The 23716-nt window shown below is 37.6% G+C and overlaps 1 protein-coding gene across 18 annotated transcripts in view; it reads right to left on the bottom strand.

Annotated features, from left to right (window-relative positions):
• NRCAM (neuronal cell adhesion molecule) overlaps positions 1-23716 on the bottom strand; it is a 165891-nt gene that overhangs the window by 96459 nt on the left and 45716 nt on the right. For 17 of the 18 annotated variants that reach the window (XM_087764179.1, XM_087764195.1, XM_087764187.1 and 14 more), the window contains one exon: positions 15412-15506. The exons of the other annotated variant lie outside the window; for it this stretch is intronic. The gene's annotated coding sequence lies outside the window, so the exon portion shown is untranslated. The remainder of the gene's footprint in view (positions 1-15411; positions 15507-23716) is intronic. 18 annotated transcript variants of the gene reach the window in all.

Raw genomic sequence — 23716 nt, 5'->3', positions numbered from 1 at the left:
CTTTACTCTTCACGTTATAGGGTCAGTGAGATTTTAGCTCAGCTCTGTTCAAAACTGAGGTTATTCTTCCTGCCTCTGCCTATTAAGTTTAGGGCCAAAATTTTTTGTTCTCCATCCTTAGGCTTATACATGCTAGACTAGGTTTCATAAATCCACCTGACAAAACCAGTGCCACTATCCCTAACCCTTCACCAAGTTATACTGGCTTCTGGTCTACCACTATATGTCTGTACCCAATTTAATTCCATCGCTAGCATACTACAGGGTCTGTAAGGTTACAGACAAATGTCCTCTTCCAGTTGGATCAATTAACAAAGGAATTAACAAGATTTAAACAGGTAAAATATCAAATGAGTGATTGAGCTGGCTCTCATAGTGAGGCAATACCCATCAGCAGGCAGAAAGTCAGGCAGGGTGATAGGCTGTAAGATCTGCTGGCTCAGCTCTTTGAAGAACACCCATCTGTCTACATGCTAAGTTGAGAAGTCACCATGTTAGAAAGCAAATTACATCGATACAGGATGGTGTGCTCCTTCAGCCATTTCCTGTTGTGAATGAATGGTGAAGAATTATGATATCATAAAAAGCAATGGCTTTGTAACTGCTGTTTAGTGATAATGTCCAAACAAGGGCCAAGTGTATTTGCTGTATGAAATGTCACATGCTGAGTCACAGAAAGCTTTTCATATCCTGTCATGGCCACTCTCCTTTCAAATTAATTAAGTTGAAAAAGGCATGGGCATCTTTGTACGGATCTTCCTACCTGTGTAGACTAGTACAGATGAAAAGAGCTTGACAAAAAACAACTAGAAGAATAAATTAAATAATCTGAACCTAATTCCATCAGTTTTCACATACCACTATGAATGCAATCTCATCACAGACACCCAATAATAACGAATGATATCCTAACTTAGTAATGCCAACAGGAATTCTGCTGCTAAATTCAATTAGAGACTATTGCATCCAAATATGTTCCTCAAATCAAAAAAGGTTATTATCTGGTTGAGTACAAAGGAACTACACACCCTGGTACAGAGTGGGTGCCTCCTGGAAACAAAATGAAGGTCATGCTGAACTAATGTGCTTTAAGTTCTGGAGAGGAACACAGGTCAACTAATCTGCTTTCCTGAGGTCTGTGAGAAGACAGCAGGGTGCAACAGAGCAGCCGAGAGCAAAGGTGCTGTGTAAACCACATCTCGCAGGCTCCACGGAGAAGCTACTGTCAGACACAGGATGTCACAGGCAGTTATTGTACTAAACAGACAAGGAAGGTAACTGCATGCATAACAGAGATAAGTGCTGACATCTGTCAAGGTACAAATGCACATACCATACATTGCCCTTACAGTCTGTTTGTGTCCCAAGCCTGTGTTCTCTGTAACCTTTCTCTCGTATGCTCACTTCTCTGTGCAACATCTCCTCTTCTTGAAGGTTTCCTGCAGCCCTGAAGGCAAGATCTATAGCCTACAGCAAAGACCTCCACTGAACAACAAGTGTAGCAGAAGAGCTGAGGCTTTGTAAGAAGCGGAGATGTTGTGCTGCAGCTGCAAGAAGAATCATAGGTGCAGGAACATTTGTTGTTACAATCTGCAACTCAGTGTTTGTAGTATTTGTTTATTTGTATTTTTCCAGCGAAGAAAACCTTGTTCTTGACTGGTTAGGTCATCCATCACTGGATGCTGTGCAGCTCGGGGATATTCAATAGCTCGATGCTGAACAACCTGAGAATATCAAATACTGTACGCACAAGCCACAAGATCCTACTTGAACACCTTGGACCAAACCCAGAAACAACAGACACAGGCTTTCCAGCACTGAACACCATAAGGACATAAGCACCTAGCTCCAGAGAAGAATTCACATTGTTGGCTTGGGCATCTACATCCCTATTACACTGAACACAAGAGATAGATGTTTGTGCACAGTATTGACAAGAACTAGCAATCTCAGTGAGGAAAGGCCTATCACAGCCAACAGAACTACTGAAAAATTTTAAATTTTATCTTTCTCCTGGGAGTTCAAAGTACTATTACATCAGCATGAAACCAGAAATCAGTGCTGAAAACCTGTTGTGCCATCATGACACCATACCATGACTTTGAGTATGGAAGAAGGACGCAGCAACACTTTGCACAGTAGCATGGTAATGCAACTACAGAGTAGGAGGAAACCTACATGCTAGGATTTTTCCAGTTCAGTTCGAAGCTAGCAAAAGGCCATAATCACAAGACTCTCAGGAGTTTATATTTCTCCTGAAGCTGGGCCATTGTGCAGTCAAGAAAACACAAGTAACTGCTTCTATGGAGTATACACAGCAAAGAAGTAATAGCAGTACGCTGTCTTCCAAAATCTAGGTATCTTCTTGTGTAGGGCTGCCCTCTAATAGGAACCCAGTACTCTGATACACTACCTGCTGTTTTGTGGCAGCTATTTCTGATCCTGAAGAGTGCTCAGTCCCACTTGGTAAAGAGTAGACCCTGCTACAGCATGTTTGTGAGAAGAATAAAACTAAGCATCCTCCTTGGACCTTTAAGTAAAACAGTTACATCAATGAAAAGTATCTTTATTCAGTTTGATATGGCACAATAAACATTCAGAGGTTTAAGGAAGCTTTTTTGTGGCTCCTCCCCTTTCAAGTACTAAAGTAAAGCTCTTCATATCAAAAGGCAATTACTTAAATCCTCTCCAACTTGACCATTCCTCCCAGTTCCTCCAACAATAAGGCTTTAAATTAATAAATGGATGTCATTTCAGTTTCAAAATGCATTATCTAAGTGTTGCAGTAATGTTGGGAAAACACAAGGACAGTGATGACTGTTTCAGTGAGTATAATACATTTGTTTGTGGTAAGCCCTTACTACGATTGTTTCAAAAGAACATGTGGGCCAAACACCCTTCCCAGTTTTATTACCTACTTATCAGTACTCCTGCAACTTCACACAGGCTACCCACGTGATTTTTGTGACAGCAGTATGAAGAATCAAGCTCTCAAAATCCTTTTCATAACTTACTCCTGGGACACCAGTGAACAAGCGTCAAACACCTTGAAAGGACTACTTTGGTTTTAAAAAGAACAGGTGTGGATCCAGTTTTCTTATAGTTTAACCATGAGTTACTAATCACTTTTATGCATCAGTGCCAAAAAATGAGTCAAACAAAATGCCCCATCAGCTTTTTGAAACTTGGGTTAATTTTCAACGGACTAAACAAAGCATACTTCTGTAGTGAGGAAATTCATTTTACAAAAGCTTCAGCTTAAAAAGCTTACTTATAAAGTAAGTTAAAAACTTATAGTAGTATACATGTGAAAATGTTGAGAATCACAATTGTATTCCACACCAGATACTGTTTGGGGAAACTGGGCAAGGAAAGAACAAGATTCAATTCTTAACATAGAAAAATAACTCTTTTATGGTTCCCATGAAATCCCACAACCACTTTTAACATCTGCAGGCTGCAGGAATATTTTGTGCCTTTCCAGTGTTTTGTATCAACTAACTGAATTCATCCACATTTCACTAACCAAAGATCCAAAGTGCTGCATCTAAAACGCTTATATTTTTCCGCATTACTCAACCATCTCATTGTTCTGGTAAATGTCCCAAAAAGAACAAAATACTGTCTTTACTCTTTCAACAGCAGATACTGTGCTAGCTGAATCGATGAGACATGGAGAAGTATAGTGGAAAAAATGTTAAAATATACTGAAAGAAACTTAATCCATTTACTTTGCATGAACTGAAGTTGTCTGATTCTCTGGGGCTCTGCAAGCAGTCCAAGGCAACTAATACAGCCCTTTAAGTATGCGACTAATTTGGCAGAATGGTTGCTGTATGTTATTCTGTATCACCATTCAAGATATGGCTCTATCTCATGAATTTTAGAATTGCTTGAAAGAGATTAACGGGTGGAAGCACACTGCCCTTCTGCAGTCTGCTGTTCTAGATGTGAAGGAGTTTGATACCTTCAAAGCCTGTGTGGCCTGAGAGCTACCATTTCACACAGAGGACTGGAGAAACTTGTCTGAACAAACTTAAACTAGTAGGAAGATATGACAGTTGATGGTAGGTTATTTAAAAAAAATACCTACAGGGTTTAAACCTTGCTTGCAACATCATTCTCTTTTCTCTGGCTAGAAAACATCCATTCCTGCCAGCCAAACATCCATTTTCCTTTGAAGTACTTCCTGAGAATTTAATTGCCCAGTAAATTGCCAGCAAGTTGTAGACCAGCCCTGAGAAACTCCAGAGGGAACAGCCTGTAATACTTAATTCACATTTCCACCGGCAGTGAGGAGGGCAGAGTTGCTCTACAAGCCTCCAGCCATAAAAATCAATTTTTGACTGGACGAAGTTCAGTGACCTAAATACAGCCACATACAGGCGGTAGCAGTTCTCACCAAACACAATCTGAAGTTACGTTGGAACAACACTTCTGAGAATTGGAATATTTATTCAGATAATTAGTGGATCTAGCTACATAAGCACTACAACTCGAATTTGTAAATGTTTCCTATTTGAAAATGTGTTTCTTAGACAATTTAAGCTTCTCCAGTTATTTAGCCTCTCTTACACAGTTCTTTCATTCTTGGCAGGTCCTCCAAATTGACTACTTACCGTATATTTCAAGTTGGCAAGGTCCAAATGATGACACAACATACGAAATACAGTGGAGAGGAGCCTTAAGTTACTAAAACATTTTGTTAGTAACTGAAACAATTTTAGATTCTCAGTTTCAAACCTTCTCAAAATAAATAATTTTCCATAATAAAGCAAAAAGATTCAAAATTCTTGCAAGGCAGGAAATACAAAGATTAAAATTGAGTAGTTTCTTTTTAAAGAAAATGCCAAATAACTGTAGTGAAAACCCTAAAAATGCTGACATCATTTCACAAAACTGTAAACTATGTACCTCATGCAGTTCTGGAAAATCTATTATCTGTCAGGAAAAGTAAATTGAGGTAACAGTGAAATGCAGTAATGCCTAGCGTGGTATGAATAATCTATTTATTTTTTGTTGTTTGGAAACAACTGTTTTAAAAAAAAAATGTTTACGCTAGAATACAGGCTGTTATTCACTCGTGACACATTTTATTGTGAATATTTTAGTGAATACTTCTTAAAGTGTCAATTCAGAAAGATCAAAATTTGTAAACACTAGATACTCAGGCCTATTAAGGGTGTTGGAATACATTATCACAAAGGGCTAACCTTAGCTGCGTTATTTCATTTTTAATTAAAGATAAGCTTTTTGCATGCAAATTCATACTAAAGATATTACTTCAATACCTCAACTGTTATTTCTTGTATTTTAATTCAGGACCTTCATACAATTTATTTTCCACTGCTTTTCCCACTTCACTGAGAAGATTCTCCCATTCAGTGTTTTATAACCTCTCCATCTACTTGAGCATGTCCTAGCAACATAGCAGCTAGAAAAGCACAGAAAAAATAGAGCAGCAGAGGAGCAGCAGACCTGACAAGATTTTTAAAGAGTGTAAATTATTTAGGAGAAACAATGGAAATGAAAGATGTTTTGGAGGCTCCAATCTGTGTACCTCTTTATTCCCCGGATCTTAGTATTTAAATTCTCTATTGTTTTTTAAAATACTGAAATATATGTGCACTTGTAGGATAAAGAAGGAGAACAGAGATCAAGAAGGGGTCTCTTAAGTCACACCCTGGAAAAAAAGTATCATTTACCTTAAAAGTTATGACACTATTGGAAGCTGCATTTCAAAAAAACCCAAACCAAACCTGGATTTAATTGTATTTTAACTTTAATATTAAAGTTCAAACTGTTACCAAATTTTCACTTGTCTTCTACCCAGAAGTGGACTCACACTAATGTAATAGTTACATGACCTGATGGCCCATTAGGACACATCTGCTTTTAATCCTGGGATTCTGTACAGTGTCTGCTTGGGTTTCTGAGAGTAAAAGTAAGCAATGCAACTTAAGTTTGGAAGTCATGTTTTTTAATTATCCTCCTAGAAGTGTTAATTTAAAGAATCAGTTTCTTATATGCTTTCTATATTTTAACCTCAGTTAATATCTCTGAAAAAAAGAAAACCATTCTTTCTGCAGAAAAATATAGCCCTTTCACTCATTACCATCTTTGGCCTTTCTTGACTTCTCTAAATTTATCTCTGTACCTCTCTTACAAGAATTTCCTAACATAGTTTTTTTTTTTTTTAAGGCGCTATACAGATATTTTCTGGTCACCACAAATACCTCAATACCAGAGTCACAATATTGCCTACAAAGTTGCTGAGTTCTCTTGTGTCCTCTTGAACCAGCCTGAAAGAAACTCTTGAGTAAAACAGATACAGAATATTAGGGGTGAGAGGTGGAAGCTTTGGTAAGCTTTTGATCATGTTTGATGATGTGAAATCAATGAGATTTGGAAGTTATATATCCAAGGTCAAACAGGATTAAAAAATGGCTCAGAAATGGGCTCATTTCAGGAACAGGACAGGCTGATATCTGCTAAGAGTTATCAAACACGTACAGCGTGTGTTGACCCAAAGGACACTTCGTAGGCCTACAAAAGCAAGAAGCACCTCTTATGTCTGGTAAAGACAGTCAGGAAGGCAAAGAGACAGGAAGAGAGAGACAGAAAAAACATGAAAGTCAGGGAGGTCTTCTGATCCATTACTGATTAGGTTTTCAATCCTCCACTGGTATCGAGAAGGGAGAAAAATCTTACATTCACAGAAATCTTGTGGTTTCAAGATTACATCTCTCTCTCACACACACACACAGAGTGAAATGTGTGCTATTCATAACAAAGATATTTCATAAACTGCAACTTTTCTTGCTAGAAAAACCTTTGGCATCTATCCCTCCCTTGCAGGCAGATTCTTGCATCATCATATGCAGCACCATGGGGTAGCAAGAGATAAAAAGCCCCAAGAACGTCTTGGGCCAGGCTTCAAATGAGGGAAAGAAAACTACTGCAAATAATGCAGACATCTGAGAGACTGTACAAGGAAAGAAAGGAGCCCTTGCTAGTAAAAAATGAAATAAAAATCTGGAAATAAGAAAAAATCAGCTTTCTACCAGAAAAAAAGACCAAGGAAAGGCTTGGGATTACTGATACACAGGACAGAGAAATACAAAACAGTATCTGAACAGCTCCTATACCTGCCTGCAGCAAAAAGCTGAATATTAGTCATCTGTCCAACATTCCATCCACAGACAACATCTGTGTTGCTGGGACTAAATTTCTCAATTTATTTTGCAAATCATATTTCAGAAAGTAGATTATGCTATGAGAACCCTAGTGAAGTTAAACTGTTATGTTAAAGTTTGAACTGACCTGCTTGTAGAGGCAGATGTGATACAGGCAGCAGAGAAGGAGTTAGTGTACACCAACAGTGCTCCCTCTGATCACAAAAAGGAGCAAGAGATACTAAAGCTGCTTCCTCTCTGTCCCTGCTGAGCCTCTGAATTGTAAACAAGCCAGATTCCTTACTGAAGAAGAAAACAGCCACATGGACAACTGTCCTGAGATCAGACACCAGCCTCATCCTCCTCTGAAGACAATAGGGTAGGCGAGGAATTAATTCTGGGTGATGTATGTACAGCATCACGTTGGGAGCAGTGCAGGGCACAAGGAATAAATACAGCTTCCACCTTGTTATTTTTAACACTTCTGTAAGTTTCAGAAGGTTATCTTCAGTTTACTCAGGAGCAAATGAGGCTCAGAGAACACAAGCGATTTAGACCCTAGTGAATGGACTGATACATAGCACAACAAAATATTGTTCAGGATTTGAAGACTGCAGCAAAGTCATGATTGCAATAATGCAAAAATGACTCTGCAGTCTTAAAGCTTTTAGAATATGGTTTCCTTGAAATAAATAGTACAAAATGAAAACAAAGTGTTACACTGTATCAGTCACTTAAATATTCATATGCATTTAGACATAATACAATCCTGTTGCAAAACACTAGAAAAATATTAAGATAATTAAAGGTTATCTGTACTCCTCTGCAAAAGGACATCGGCCTTCAACAAAGGCTGAAGCCCTCCAGATATTAAAATGCTGCCGTTATTACATCCATTACATTTTATTGATGCATAGATCTGTCCAGATCATCCAGTGATATTATGTCTGTTCATTACATTTACTAACTCTTCTATAAATTTATAATAAAACCAAGGAACTGCATCTTCTTTTCTTCTATTATTATAGACAGTAATAAAAAATAGTGACTTAAAAAAAGAATTTATCCTTCTCCATGTTGAACTGTTATCCTTCATCCTTTATATCCTGCTGTAATCCATTCCAGTGGTCTTTTCCTAACTGATTTTGTAAGCTCATCTTTTGTGTCAGACAGTATCACAAGTTTTTCTGAAATCTTGATTATGTCCTTTGTTTCAGCTTCTTTGTTTATTACTACACACTCCTGAAAATGTGAGCATGAGCTTACATGCTGGCAAACCATTCTATAAAAGATTAAGCATTTCCAAGCCTTCCACATGACAGACCCAGGGAAAAAAGATGTATTCTGGGATTTCGTTACAAAAGGTCTTGGTACAATGCTGCAGTCTTTTTCAGTACTACATTTATTTGCCCATTTCTCATGTTAACATGCTCCATAAAATATTTAGTAGAATTAGACTTTAAATGAGTAAGTATAACGCTTCCCAACAGCATCTTAGTAATTTATAAAGTATTGAGTCATTGTGGTGCTAAGGCTTTTGCACATTCCCAGTACCAATCCCTAAAGTCACAGTGGAAGGGGAGTTGCAGAAAACACACAGCCAGACTTCTTCAAGGTGCACTACAAAAAGCCAAGAGGCGGTAGTCATAAGTCACAGCAAGAAAAAGTTCAATCAGACTTAAATAAAAAATTCTCCAAGAATAGCAGTTAAGGGCATAATAAGTTGCCTGAGAAGGCTGTAAAATCTCCACCCTTGGAGATTTTAAAAACTGAATGGGACAAAGCCCTGAACAATCTGCTCTGACTCTAAATTTTGTCTTGCTTTGAACAGGAGGTTGGACTGAATAACTTCCAGGCCCACCAGAAGACCTCAAAAAATAAATTATTTTATTATTCTACTAACTGCATAAATTGAAGAGTCTTTAAAGATCAAATGATATATATTTGCCATACAGAGCAGCTGCAATAAGTAAAAGCATGTGTATAAGTTTCAGCTAAGCTTCCACTGAGACATCATTATTTTATAGGAGGAAAAGTTATTAACACCACTGTATAAACCTCACTGTCTTCCAAACTTCAGGAGACTTAATTCACAAATGAAAGTTATATGCACTCACGTAAAAAAATTCTTCAGTTGGAGCTTAAAAAGTTTGTTTAATATATGTCAACTTAAGCATTTGCCTTATTCTGTCAGATTTATAAAAACAGTTTATGGTAACCTTTACTGTTTCATTATTGCCTCTTGGTTCTTTGGTTCAATTTGGTTCAATTTTGGTTCAATATCTAGTGACATACTCAGAAGATGTTTGATTGTACCAATTTAGAAGTATGTAACTGACTTCACCAGTGTTCAAAATGGTTTAAATCGCTCCTCTTACTGATCCAGAAAAAGAGTACTTCCCAGGTTTCAAATAAGTTTTGAGTAGTGAAGTGTTTCCAAGACCAGGAAGGCTTTCTTACTACTGGATCTGGCCCAAGTATTCAAGAAGAATATCTGGCATGTGGTTTTCTTTTCCAGTTTATGCGCTCAAGAGTATAATTTTTTTAAATAAAACTCTTGAACTACAAGCACTCCTAAAAGCTAGCTTTGAATGACAAAGAGGTGCAGTCATGGGTCTCTGGAAAGCAAAGCTCTGAGATCATTTGGGCATATTGAGATCACTCAGGCACAAACAAACTGAAACACAGGAGGTTCCCTCTGAACGTCAGGAAACACTTTTTTTACTGTGAGGGTGACCGAGCACTGGCACAGGTTGCCCAGAGAGGCTGGAGTCTCCATCCTTGGAGATATTCAAAAGCTGTCTGGACGTGGTCCTGGGCAACCAGCTCTAGGTGGCCCTGCTTGAGCAGGGAGATTGGACCAGATGACCTCCAGAGGTCCCTTCCAACCTCAGCCATTCTGTGATCCTGTAACCATGCATTTTGTTAAGAGTCAAAACATTTGGAAATAAATATAGCTAACTGAAAAAGCTATTTTAATGGTGCATATAAATACTTTATTCTGATAAAAGAATCCTGTATGGTAACAGCAAGGTATGTTAACTTGATTTTCAAAGATCTTTACTGAGAGTTTTAGCTTTTTTCTATAGTTTCAATATCAAGAAGCAACAGTAACAAAATATTTCTTCTAAAGCCGCCCACTTTATACTAGCCACAGTGTATCTAAAAATGGATAAAAATAGCAAGAATAGGTGCAACAACATTTTCAAAGGAGGAATAATAATTCTAACTTGATTAAGAGAATTGGAAAAAAGAACGGCTGAAAAAAGCAGTGAAATTCATAGGTTGAAGTTCCACAAACAAATGTTTCTGCAGCAGCTCACTGACCTCCTATTCGCCCTCATTTCTACGTACTACCGCCTTCCCTGCTCCTTGTTAGCACTTATGCACCAACTCTTTCTTGTGCTTGCACAGGTTTGAGTAGACATACAGGTAGACAGATGAGGTAAACTAAAAAAAAAAAAAATTAAAATTGCCTATCAAAAATTGTGTTCCTCTTTAATTGAGTCAATTCCCATTGATTAAACAACTATGCTGTTTAATTTAACTGAGGTATGCAAGCACCCAAAATGAGGTAGAATAAATCCATGTCTTAATATTTGTCGTTGCTGCCTTCTATGTTTCACAGTCAGCCTTAGTGGGATATTAGGGAATGCATAAGCAGCAAGGAACAAAAATATGGCACTCAAATATATTCCCAAGATCTTTCACCATTGCTTCTCTTGCAGGAAGTTGAAAGCTCAGAAAGCTTTCAAAGACACAGGAAAAAAAAAGAACAAAAACTGGTTTAATGTTTCTTTTCCTTTCTTTTTTACCTCCCTTCCCCTTTTAACATTATGTTAAAAAAGTTATAAAATGTTTATTTATGGCAGCTGTGGTTGTATTCATGATTACCGCAGGAATCGACTCAAATTTGCAATAATGCATGTAGCATAAAACTGATACTCCTAAGTCATCACCAAAAGTTCTTGTGAAAAGACTCTATGCATCAGTAACTGAGCAACTTAAGGATTATGTATTTTCCTTACATGCTGTCCTTTTTTAGCATATTAAAAAAAAACATGTTGCAAGAGAACTAAAAAAGGAACATCTGAAGAAAGAGGTCCATTTAATTTAACCAATTCACATATGAGGAAATCAGAGATTGAAAAGTGAGAAAAAAAGCTGGACAAAACCTACGAACACTACAATTATCCTAGAAACCATGCACTTACTACATTTGGGCAGGCTTTAGTAGAACTAGGGTAGCTGTGATCCCTAAATAAGTTACAACTACTTCTGGTTAAAACTCTGTTTAGCTGTAAATGAATTTATGAAACACATCAGTTTATCATCACTAAATAAAAGCTTTGGGAGGTATTTTTAACATAAATAAAATCATGCTTTTCCACAAAAGAAACTAGCAGTGTTCCTTTTCTACAGCCTTCCGTTTTCCAATCCATTAAAAATGTCTCTAATTTCTAGAGGGAATTCCTGTCACTTAAAAATACTTACATTTACATTCTTGAATAAGAAACCCTTTTCATCCTCTCTTTGCTGATGTTAAGAAACCATATGTTACTGAACTATGCTTCTCTTTTCCAGATGATTTATCCTATCAACTTTTCTAAATTTAACTAGACGATATTCCAGTCCTGTTAGAATGAGGACATTTTTCACAACAAAAGTTTTACAAGGAATAATATAAATTTCAAAAATTGTACTTCTGTTCTTCTTCTTCTTATAAATAATTCCTCTGATTCCTATCAATTAAAAGTTTTCTTTCTTCAGTCTGTTTATCTTACAGCAAACAGCTGTAAGACACTGTGTCAAACTTTTTTTGTCTTTGTTTTTCTCCTCTGTCAGCAGGTCTTTTTATTAGTAAGGACAGCAAAATAGGAACATAAACAGCTGCTATATGAACAATATTGACAATAGCTATGTTGCTGACTTCACACGACTTAGAATACTTTCAAACTTGACAATGTTTAATTGACTACTCTTCACACTTTTAAATATATACCATTAAAGAAGCATTATTTTAGAAACACACATGCAAGTCAGCCAAAGCAAAACTGACAATATTGTTTTAAACAAACCTTGAACTGGGGAGACACTGATTTCATGGAGCAACCCTGCCAGCAGCACCTGCTGGGACTGAGACACTCTGAGCAGAACAGACCAGCTAATGGCTGGCTCGGTGGATGACAGGAGAGCAGCAGATGTTGTTTATCTTGACTTTTGCAAGGCTTTTGACACTGTCTCCCATAAAATCCCCATAGACAAACTGATGAAGTACAGACTAGACCAACAGACAGTGAGATGGGCTGAAATCTGGCTGAACTGCCAGGCTCAAAGGGTCGTGATCCGCGTGAAGTTGTGATCAGCTGGAGAAAAGTCACTGCTGTTGTACCCCAGGGATCAATACTGGGGCCAGTACCATTTAACCACTTCATTAATGACCTGGATGATGGGACAGAGTGCACCCTCAGCAAGTTTGCTGATGACACAAACTGGGAGGAGTGGCTGATAGACCAGCTGGTTGCACTGGCATTCAGAGTGACCTTGAAAAGCTGAGTAATCAGCCAACAGGAATCTCATGAAGTTCAACAAAAGGAAATACAATGTCCCGCACCTAGGAAGGAATAACCCCAGGCACCAGTTCAGGATAGGGAATGACCAGCTAGAAAGCAGCTCTGCAGAAAAGCACCTGGGGGTCCTGGTGGACTCCAAGCAGACCACAAGCCAGCAGTGCATCCTTGCAGCAAGGAAGGCCAATAGCATCTTGGGCTGCATTAGGAAAAACGTTGCCAGCAGGTCAAGGGAGATGATCCTTCCCCTCCATTCAGCACTGGTGAGATGTCTGGAGTGCTGTGTCCACTCGTGGGCTCCCCAGTAAATGCAAAACTTAAGCATCCTAGAGTGACTCCAGTGAAGGACTGCAAAGACGATTAAGGAATTGGAGCATCTGACATATGTGGTGAGACTGAAAGAGCTGGGACTCTAGCCTGGAGAAAAGAAGGCTCAGGGAGATCTTATCAATGTGTATAAATACCTGGTGGGGGCAGGGGTAAACAACACTTCTCGGTAGTGCCCCATGACAGGGCAAGAGGCAATGGGCACAAATTACCACAGATTAAATTCCATCTGAACAAAAGAAAGGACTTTTCTACTGTAAGGGTGGTCAAGCACTTGAACCAGTTGTCCAAACAGCAAGCTGCTCTAGTTGACCCTGCTTTGAGCACGGGGGGTGTTGGACTAGATGACCGCCAGACCCCCTTTCCAACTCCAGGTGTTCTATGGTTCTTTGAGGAAGAGACAGAAGAGGAGTAACTGCACCTGTGTAATATGGACTATGGACTTAACGTCAGTTGTCTTCTCTCCACAGACCAAGCGTTGGATAAGATAAAACAGCTCCCTTGCGCATCAGTTGTCTATATGTGACCGCATTCTATGAAGGCAAGCTGTTTATCAGACTTTGGAAAAGCCTCTTTGTGCAGATAAAACAAAACAAGTTCTTTTTCTCTCCCATACATTTCCTGATGCCCGAGCCTCTAGGTCTAACCACTATGAGAACTACCTGTCATAGAGATTAAGACAATGTACTTGTTTTCGCCAGTCAAATAAATCATTTTATTGTCTGTTACAATGTCCATTTGTATCAGCAAACATCCATCACTTTAATGGATTTCTTTGCCTCCCCTCCAGTCAGTACTCAAGCAGTTTAACCAAAACAGGCTAATGGGAAATCATCCTTCTCGTTTTATTATGCCTGTTTTCTCGCATCAACGTATTGACAGTTTTGTTTCACAACTGCAGTAAAAATGAGAGGAACCAAGAGAACGTCACAGAGAAAAGCTAGAACATCTCACTCATGATGAGCAGGCACCTGTGCACTGACCCAATTAGACATTCAACCACTTGTCACTTTGGAGCTGGCTGGTTGTCACTCATCCAAGTAGCCCCAGGGGACCTATTGTATGGTGGCATTCCCTGACAGGAGAACTGGAGCTATGGAGGCAATGAGGGCACAGGGATAGGGTGCCAGGATCCTGGTGAGTGAGAGCAGCCAGCAGCAAAGCCAAAGAACTTCAGAGCTTCTTTAACTTGGTTACCATCCAAAAAGCCTTTCAGAGTCTTCAATGGTTATCTTTTTTTCAGAGGAGTCTAGTTTAAAAACCTTACAGTAACAGTCCTCTTTGTCCAAAGCTACATTTAATTCTTGAGTGACTAACACAAGAACAGTTTCAGAAGAGATCCCTGAAAGATTAAAAAAAAAAAATCTTCGTTGCAGGGAGAGGATGCACTAAATGTCACTTTCAGTAACACCGCTGGCATGTAATTCAAAAGTCAAAACATTTCAGTGCCCATCTCCTCCCTTCTCAGTTTTAAACATATGATTGATACTTTCAGATGCTCTGTCTGCTTGAACACGTAAATGAGGGATAAAACACTGTGCAGCTATCCACACCTACGCACTATAAAAGATAGAAAAGGTCTGTTCTAGTAGACTGTATACAAATACTGTATTCAAGACCCCCAAATCAGATTTTTCATTCAAAAAAATCAGATATTAAAACACAAATGACTATTCAGCAGCTACTACTGATTTCAAGTAAGGCTATCTCTGTTCTTATGCTGAAAGATTTATACAATTCAAATACAAGAGCGGGGAGGGGTTGGTGGAAGATGGAAAAAAGAAAAATCAAAGCTTACTTCAAAACTTCCAAAACAGGCACTTTAACCTTAGGACCTAAAACATGGGAGTGAAGAATTCAGAATGTCCCCACCAGCAAATCTGTGATCTATACTAGAAAACAAAAAAAACCTTCCAGTTTTTTGGTACAAAAATATCTGGAGTTCCATCTAGGTCTGTTTTTCAAGACTCACTTTTTTACTAGTTGACTTGTCCCGACATCTGTTCTCTCCAGCAAGGAACATCAGAGATGATTAAGCCTATCTTCAATTATGTGAAGCTATGAAATACTTTTAGCTCCTTTTCTAGTCAGCATTTGATATGAGCCCTTCAGTTAAAAGCTGAGCTGACATTTTAAAAATTATATTAATCACAAACTGTTAACTCAAACAAACATGGAAATGCAGGTAAACACAGAACACATTATATGACTATCCTGATAGTACTTAATAGAAACTGAATAGAAAGGTAGAAACTTAACAGATAGAAACTTAGCTTTTATTTTTTTTCCCTCCAGTTAGCATGGGAAATTAAATTTTTGAGGGAATAAAATTATCTTACCTTTGTACAAATAGCTTCAGAGCAAGATGGTCTATCTCTTTACTTTTCTTTCTTTCTTAACCCCTGTATGACAGGTCTTTATGTTACTGCCTTGCCTGAAAAAAAAAAAAAATATATATATATATAACCTGAAATATTTATAGAGGCCAATAATTACATTCACTGTTAAACTACAACAAATATATCAGATAGGTCTTGATATAGCTGCAGTGCTAAATCCAGTTAAGTTCAGGTGGAATGGTATCTTAATGGGAATTAATTTATATATGTTGGGCTGCAGAAAAAATAAGAAACATTAGGAACAAAAGCAGCTCCCTAGGTTTCAAAATCACGTTTTGCATTTAGCTCTCCAAAATAATAGAGATGGTCACATCAGATCAGACCAGATCACCCATATAGTTACCCACGTTTGCTGTATCCTCAGTGAAAAAGTCAGTGCTTCGCAAAGCTTGAACGAGCCAATAGGGAAGCCTAACCACATCTTTCTAATGTTCAGTAACCTAACTTAAGGCCCACCGGGTACCTCCATCTCCTCAGAATCAAACACTTCAATGCTCTCTTGGATATAGATGCCCAAGCTTCTAAAAAGACATCTGCTGGAAGAGGTCACAGCAGCTGACAGCAAGCCTCTACTGCAGGAAAAGCCTTTGGTCACAGCACTTGCCCAGAAAAAGAGAGATCTGGCCTTATAGCCAATTTGTAAACTGTCTGATCGCCCACTTTCTAAGAGAATATCCTAAATTCTAGTTGAGGGATGGGACAGACAACACCCTCCGTTCACCTAGTGTGCCCAAACTGAAAGCACAATACAAAGAAAGAGGAAAGAGCAGGAGAGGTTTTGTTTTGAATTCAGCTGCTATCTTCTTCATTTATTCACAAGAATTATGCACCCAGTTCCTCTCTTTTTATTCTTTGTTACTTGAGTCCCCCATTTTAAACAGATTTGAGGTTTTGTTGAGAAGGAGATTGCTTATTTTTCCATAGTACTGCATGTGTGGAGTTGAACTTTTAAATGAGCAAGGTTCAAGTAGTATCATTAATTTTGGAAGTGAGCTTCAAAAAATTTCTAATTGAGGATTCCCCTTCCAGTCTTTTAATTTTACAGTACATGTTGCTCATCTGCTCTTGCCACTGTATGTAGTCCTTATTTCAGTAAACTGGTGATGAAGTGAAGCTAATAGCGACAGATTAGCATCATTGCAGTACTTGTTATTTTATATACTGTACATAAAAGCATACATTTTATCTTTAGGCAAGTAATTAAAGTTCATCATTTACTCATAACTGCAGATTAGCACTATTTTGTAAGGTAAAACAGGAGGGACTGCAAAAATCTCTATTTACGACAGTGATACAGTAAGATCAGTTTAATTTCCCATCAAACTGATAACACAATCATACAATTTCTTTCAACATACTTTTAAAAGCCTTTTTATTGTTAAATTGGCCTGTCAATTGGCAAAACCCTAACTGTTGACCAGAACTCTCTTGTAGCTGTTTCTTCCAGTAACGAACAGCACTTCTCATAGATTGCTTTTTATCATGCTCTTTGAAATGAACTTGTTGCTCTTATATAATAAAGCACTGGCAATAATACATTATCATTATAATTTTGGGAGTTTGGCATATATAATTTCTCACTGGGGTGAAATTCACTTAGGTAATTCACTTCATTGCCTTCATCTTCATTCAGGCACTACCCTCGCCTCTATATTCAGCTGGAACAGCTTCCTGCAAACCAACAGGCTTTTGATGAGCCAAAGTCAACACCGAACTTGCATTCAGAACTGCTACATGCATGCAACTCCTAATTGACCAAAACACTCGAGTACAATAACGATCACACATATTCTATTATATAAAGGTAATAGCTGCATCTACCCTGCCATTCACACTGCTTCCCAGCTGGTTCGGTCCACCAACTCGCTGTCTCCAAGACAAAACCAGAGCCCGCTTTAGCAAACACTCTAGCCCAAGGGACCCTTCCAAAGGGCAGTATGGGTAAGACTGTGTAAGTTTTGATTCTCCACTCTAGACAGTCCCGCAATTCTCTCATGCAAGGCACTGCATTCTCAATTGCACACTCGACCTGCCTCCGTGTGACACTCTGGAGCACACGCCATGGGCTTACAGTATTAGGCTGCAAAAATCATAACTTTGATGGGCTGCAATACAGCTCTCACTATTTTGGATACTCTGAACTAAAAACACTAGCTGCATATTAGGGCTGCAGGAATACCACAGTACTCAGATGAAATTCAGATTGTGGCCAGTCTATATTATAAGAGACTAATTTTCTAAAACGTTAAAATGTAGAGGCAGACCAGCCCTTGCCAACTAGCCCACCTCGCTGACAGGAATTTGTCCCTGTCTTGCTGTTATTACCAGTACAGAACATCTGTACCCTCAAGGGCTATGTTTAAAAGTTAGGCGTGATCTTAAACCCAGGGATGGCTTGTGTAAGACCTCACATACAGCAGAAAACCATAATTCTGTTGACACTGCAGGTAATCTTTTTTAGACTTCTAACATTCATTAAAAGAAGGGGAAAAAAAACCCTCATCACTCTGGTCTCCTTACGCTTTTGAAGTAAATATGGTCATGTAATAGTATGTATGGTTTGGGACATACTACAATGAATCACAATTTTCAGTGTTTTATTGAGAGAAAAGGAACTGTACTACAGTCAAACTGTTTCCAATTCCTGGGTAAGAAATGGTCAGAATATCAGTCTTTTTGGATGCGTGGACTACACACATGCTACTCCAAAAATAAATATTTACTATCGTTCTTCTTGACATCTGCAGCTTTAACCTATTTACAGTCCATGATCAGATTCTTTTTCTGTGATGTTATTTATTTTCTCTGATAGTCTCTTAGGAGGGAGCTTAACAAAAGCTTGAAACTCCAAGGAAATCATATCCACGAGCAGTTCTGTAAAACATGTACAGAAGAGCACCTGAACATCCAAAAATCAACTCAGATGGAATGAAGAAGTAGAGAAGCAATCTCAGATTTTTTTTTTTTTTTTCTGCCTGACAGCTGACATAAAAGTTTACATTCTTATTCACAAAGCTAAGTGCATGAAGACGATACTTTAAATGGCTTAGTGGAGTGATCTTACAGAAGGCAACAGGTCAAATCCCATATATTTCATTCTAGCCAGGAACCCCTCATGTCAAAACATGTTATTTAATAATGAGATGTGTGGTTTCCAAAGTGAGAGGAGCATTTGTACCCTTAAAGGAAAATCATGAGTGAGATAGCATGAATTAAAAAAAAAAAAAAGGGGGGGGGGGAGAAAGAAAAATCAAGGAGTAGGGCAAAAACGATAGTTTAAAAAAAGTCTGTAGATTAGATGAAACATGTTCACATGTTTTAAAATGTATTAGATGTATTTGGGGTCACGTAATTTGCTTGGCCACTAGCATATTGTGGAAATGTAAAGCAAAGTTTTTACTTTTCTGCACCTGACATTATGCTTACTGTGTACTTATTAATTTAAAAATTTGTGAAAGAACTAAAATTTACATAGTATTGTCACTTTACAAACTTTTCTACTAATAGTGTTGATAGACTTCAGGGAAGTAAAATTTAGAATGAAAAATACATAGATTGTAATACTATAGATTGTAATACTATGCAAAAAGTTCAAACATAAAACACTCAAAATACAAAAATCCCATTTTTATTTTATGATCTGATTGGCCAAATGGCTTTATATAAAAATGTATTCAAAATATTCATTAAAAGGTTAAGACACTTTAATGTTCTTAATGTGACCTTAGAAAGCGATAGAATGAGACAACATGCAGCTTTCTCCTAAAATTAATAATATATCTACATACACACATATATATATAAGTCAGTTTCCTTTTACTTTACAATACTGCAGAAAGTTATTTAATACAAAATATTTTCAAGGGACCTGGAAAAATATTTGCTTTGTGACATATAAAATTTATGCAGTGCATTTAAGCACAGTTTTATGCAATCCAGTACTGCAGATTTCTATCATTCACCCTTATGTCATTTCTTCTTTCAGAACTAAGGAGTAATGAGGAGCACTCAGAGAAGAAGAAACTACCCTGTTGGTTGATGAGGGCAGTGATCCATCTTTCTGTCATATCCATCTTATTTCTGGGGTAGCGCTCAACCCCAGATGATTCTGACAAAGTAATAATGGAAAAAAACATCCTGGAAATACACCAAAAAATAACTGTTTGGTTTTTCATTTCTCATACACACATCCTCACGAAGACATTTCCTAGGAGAAGTAGTCCAGCCTAGATTATATTAACATCCGTAAGAACAATGCCTTAATTTTACACATATTATAATAATCAAAACAGAATATAAATTTCCCCTGATCTTTAACATGTTGCAAAGTCATGCCCTTCCTCTGTGGATACAAATTATAACTGCATTGATTTAAATTCCTGGACTGTTAACCAAAGTCAAATATTTCAGTAAAGTTATATAGAATAGGTTTATTCTCCTCTTCAGAGGTATAAACTGCCTTTCCTCATGGTACTTCATTCCAATAAATCAAACTAACTCATACTAACGTACACAAATCTCAACTATGTAAGTGATTGAGAAGAATCAGAATAGAAAAGGGAAATCGGCCATTACCTTGTGCATATAGCTATATACTCCTCTTAGTCCTCTTCCCTTTTGGGTGAGGTTTTTTTTTCCCTTTCTTTTTGTTAGTGAGAGGTAAGAATTTGTACCACGCTCCCCTTCATGTTGTAGTCTTGACAAAACTCTGCTGTTAAGCCCTGCTGTTGCTGGACTGTGTGCAGAAGCACGTACAAGAGGAGCCGTTTCCAGCAGCCCGTCGCTTTGTCCTCAGCCCTCCCAAGCTTCTGTGTGATCAGCACAGGCTTTGTGGCCATACAATAGGGGTTAAACATTTCCCTGTATTTATTTAAAAGCAGAGCTAAATCTGCTTAGCTGCATGAACCTTTTAGGAAAATGATGCTCACTCTATTAAGGTATTTTTCCATTTGTTTGTTTATTTCAGAGTCATTGGCTTCTATCAACAAAAAGAAAAAAATATATAGTTCCTTTTCATTATACACTGTGCATAAACAATGCAGCCAGTAAAATCAACAAAGATTTTTATCCAGATCTTACCGTATCCACAGTTTCCCCCTAAGCAACTACCTGTGACTTGCCTCTTAACTTAGAGCTCTAGTTTCATTTTATGAAGGTACTATTTGTGATGAGCGGTGAAATTCCAGTACAAGAAAGAAAATTTAAACGTACCAAGAAATAAATGAAAACATTTTAGAAGAGTTGTACATGCTTGCCCACAGTATTAAAGCCACCGATTTCACACACCACATGAACCTCTGGACCACCTTTGCTTTCCAAGGAACTACCCTGAAGCAACAGTGGTACAGAACAGTGACTTTTTTTCAACTCAACTCTATTTAAAACTTTTCATTTCTGTTCTGCCACAAATCCAGATTTTTTTTATTTTTTTATTATTATTTTTTTAAGTCCAGTTAAAACATTTCTAACTTTACGGGGTTTGCATCTTTTTATAGGTAGCAGTAAGAATTTAAGTAAGCATTTATTAGCACCAGCATTAGTCCAGAACAATAACCTCATCTGCTCCTTTGAAACCTATTCTGTTCTCAAGGCTTATTAGAACAATGCTTTTCTTCACAAAAGCACAATCTCTACTTAAGAATCTGCTTCAAAGCAGATTGCCAGTGAGGTTCAGTAATGACTGCATCAACCTGACCTCTTAAACTTGCCAAAATAGAACCGGAGTATCTTAATTGAGCTCCCACTTCACATATGCACCATGCTTCTAGAGCTGCAAAGGCCTTAGCTGAGAAGGCTAAAAAAAAAAATCTTAGAAAAATAGAAGTTACAATTACAGGCAATTTATTTTTCATGTGAAGATTTATCATCAACTAATATCGTGTTGATTAGGCAAAACCTCTGCCATTCAAAGTTATTGCTCTTTAATTGCACATTTACAACTGTATATTGTAATGACAACAGCTGACATGAAACTGTAAATAAGAAGCTACTTACCATACCACAAATGTGGCACAATATTAATCTATTATTTGTATTTAATAACTTCTAATTCTTGTAAAAGCTCAATTCTCAAAATTGCTATTTTCATGGTTTCAATCATTCCTTCCAAAATGAAGTCCCAGATGAAAAAGGCAATTTTGCCAATACAGTAGCTTAACTATTTGTTCCCCTCTGCCTTTGACAGCATATTATATCAAGAAATTAGCTAAAATGTAACTAATGGAACAGATTTTTTGTGTTTAATTGGGTTTAAGAAGAAATTGTTCTCTGAATTTTAGAGCTGAATGATGGAGGGGCAGGGCTCATTTTGTCATCTGATTGACCAAACCTAATCAGAATTATTTCTGCACACTGCTTCACTACAGCTGTAGATCTATTAAACACTAAATGCTCCAGAGGCCCATTCCCCTTCAGCTTCCCACTGTGACTCCTACTTTTCAGCCGGTAGCTACTCAGTGGGCTACTCAAAACATTCAAAAAATGGAGGTGCTATACTTAATGGACAGCTCAAAACCCATAGCAGAATCTGTCACTTGACTGTCAGGACAGCAGCTATCATAATAAAACAGACTCTTTGTGATGGAGACTTAAAAAGAAGCCTTTGAACTGGTTCTATTACCTCCCAATACATTTTTATTAGGAGAAGGTTTTCAGTCATAGCAGCTATTTTTTTCTTCAACAGAATAATCATGTCTGCCTCTCAAAATGTTCACTGAGATATGCACTTTTTCGTAATCATAATATTACCTGTGGCATCTTGTTTTACATCTTGTTACCATTTTAGCCTCAGGAAACCTTTAAACTAATATAACCATTAGGAATGTCTTACTGCACAATTTACATATTAACAAAGCTACTTTTTAACCTATTGAACTGTTTAAGCTGAAAATAACTGTGATGTGCACATATAGCGCACAATTCCTCACTTTGAGATCTGCTCATTAGAAGAGATAAAAAACAGATTCTGAAAAATACCTAGCAATTGCCTGATGATACTGATTATTCATCCATCTCTTTTCATATGTTTTTGGCTTTCCAAATGTCCTCAACTCTTTCAAGACATATGATAACACTCAAGAAAAGCCACAAATCATTTATGCTTTCTAAGGTCAAAGTCATACTGCCATCAAAATTTAGCTAGTGTAATACTCAGCTGAGATCTTCAAGCAGCTCAACAGCTAACCTCGTAGAGTTTAACCCCAAACGCTGGCCTCAGACTACGGTAGGTCCGACTGGGCAAACAGGTATGGGATCTGTAACTCTAGAAAGACAGCGTGGCTCACAAGTACCCAGGGACGGGGCACAGGAAGACCCAAGATAAAAGACGCTTGTGCAGTTAGGTCAGCACAGTGAAGAAGACAGAAGGCTCACAATCATTGTACTATAATAAAATGGGCTGGTTGTTTCAGCTGTTATTTTGGACACTGAACATTTTAAAAGCTTCTGTATGCCTAACAATTACAACTGTAGTCACGTAAATATTATTATATTTAGAGTAAAGACTTGCATAATGAAAGGTATGCTTGGGTATATCATTAAGTCCGTTAAGTCTTCTGGCATGTCCACCTGACTAGGAGAATATTTCATTTTGATGATCACACACAATGACCAAGAGTAGGCATGCTGGAGGGTTTTTTATTATTATTACTACTACTACTGTTTCTTTGTTGGAAAAGCGAGAGGGAACATACTTCCATTTCCTATATGGGACTTCAGGGAATGCATAGCCTTGATGTAGCTTTGTTCCTTGCACGTGTTTTGATAGAGTCATCTATCATTATTTTTCACATTTTTGCATATGCACACTGATTTTTTTCTTTTTTATTTTCCAGCTTCGATTTCCCTTACTTCACCAGTAAAGTTTCCTGCAATCATAATTTGGTGTGCAAAAGTAAAACCCATATAGTTTCCAGTTTCTTTATGAAAAATGACTTTAGGATTAAGGACCCTGAAAAGACTTTAAAGTGCAGATGACATTCAAAAACACAGCTACACAGGCATATCAAGATATGTAAGATGACTATTCACTGGCACCTGTGTACCCTCCTCCCAAAAAGTCTTTCCAAATATTTGGGTTGGGAGGTGAATTTTAAAGAGTATCTAGTAAGTTAAGTGCTACTATGAAGTGAAACTTGTGAAGATCAGGATCCTCTGAGGATTTAAAAAATTATTTATTTCCTTCAAAACATCATCATAACCACTTCTACCGATATTAGCTGTTACCACTGAAATGTCATAGACTTAC

This window comes from Nipponia nippon, unplaced genomic scaffold (assembly GCF_047370975.1).
Source record: "Nipponia nippon isolate SJK-2023a ecotype South Korea unplaced genomic scaffold, ASM4737097v1 scaffold_3, whole genome shotgun sequence".
Classification (NCBI taxonomy): domain Eukaryota; kingdom Metazoa; phylum Chordata; class Aves; order Pelecaniformes; family Threskiornithidae; genus Nipponia; species Nipponia nippon.
Note: the sequence above shows the minus strand (reverse complement) of the source record. Positions and strands in the feature narration are given on the sequence as shown.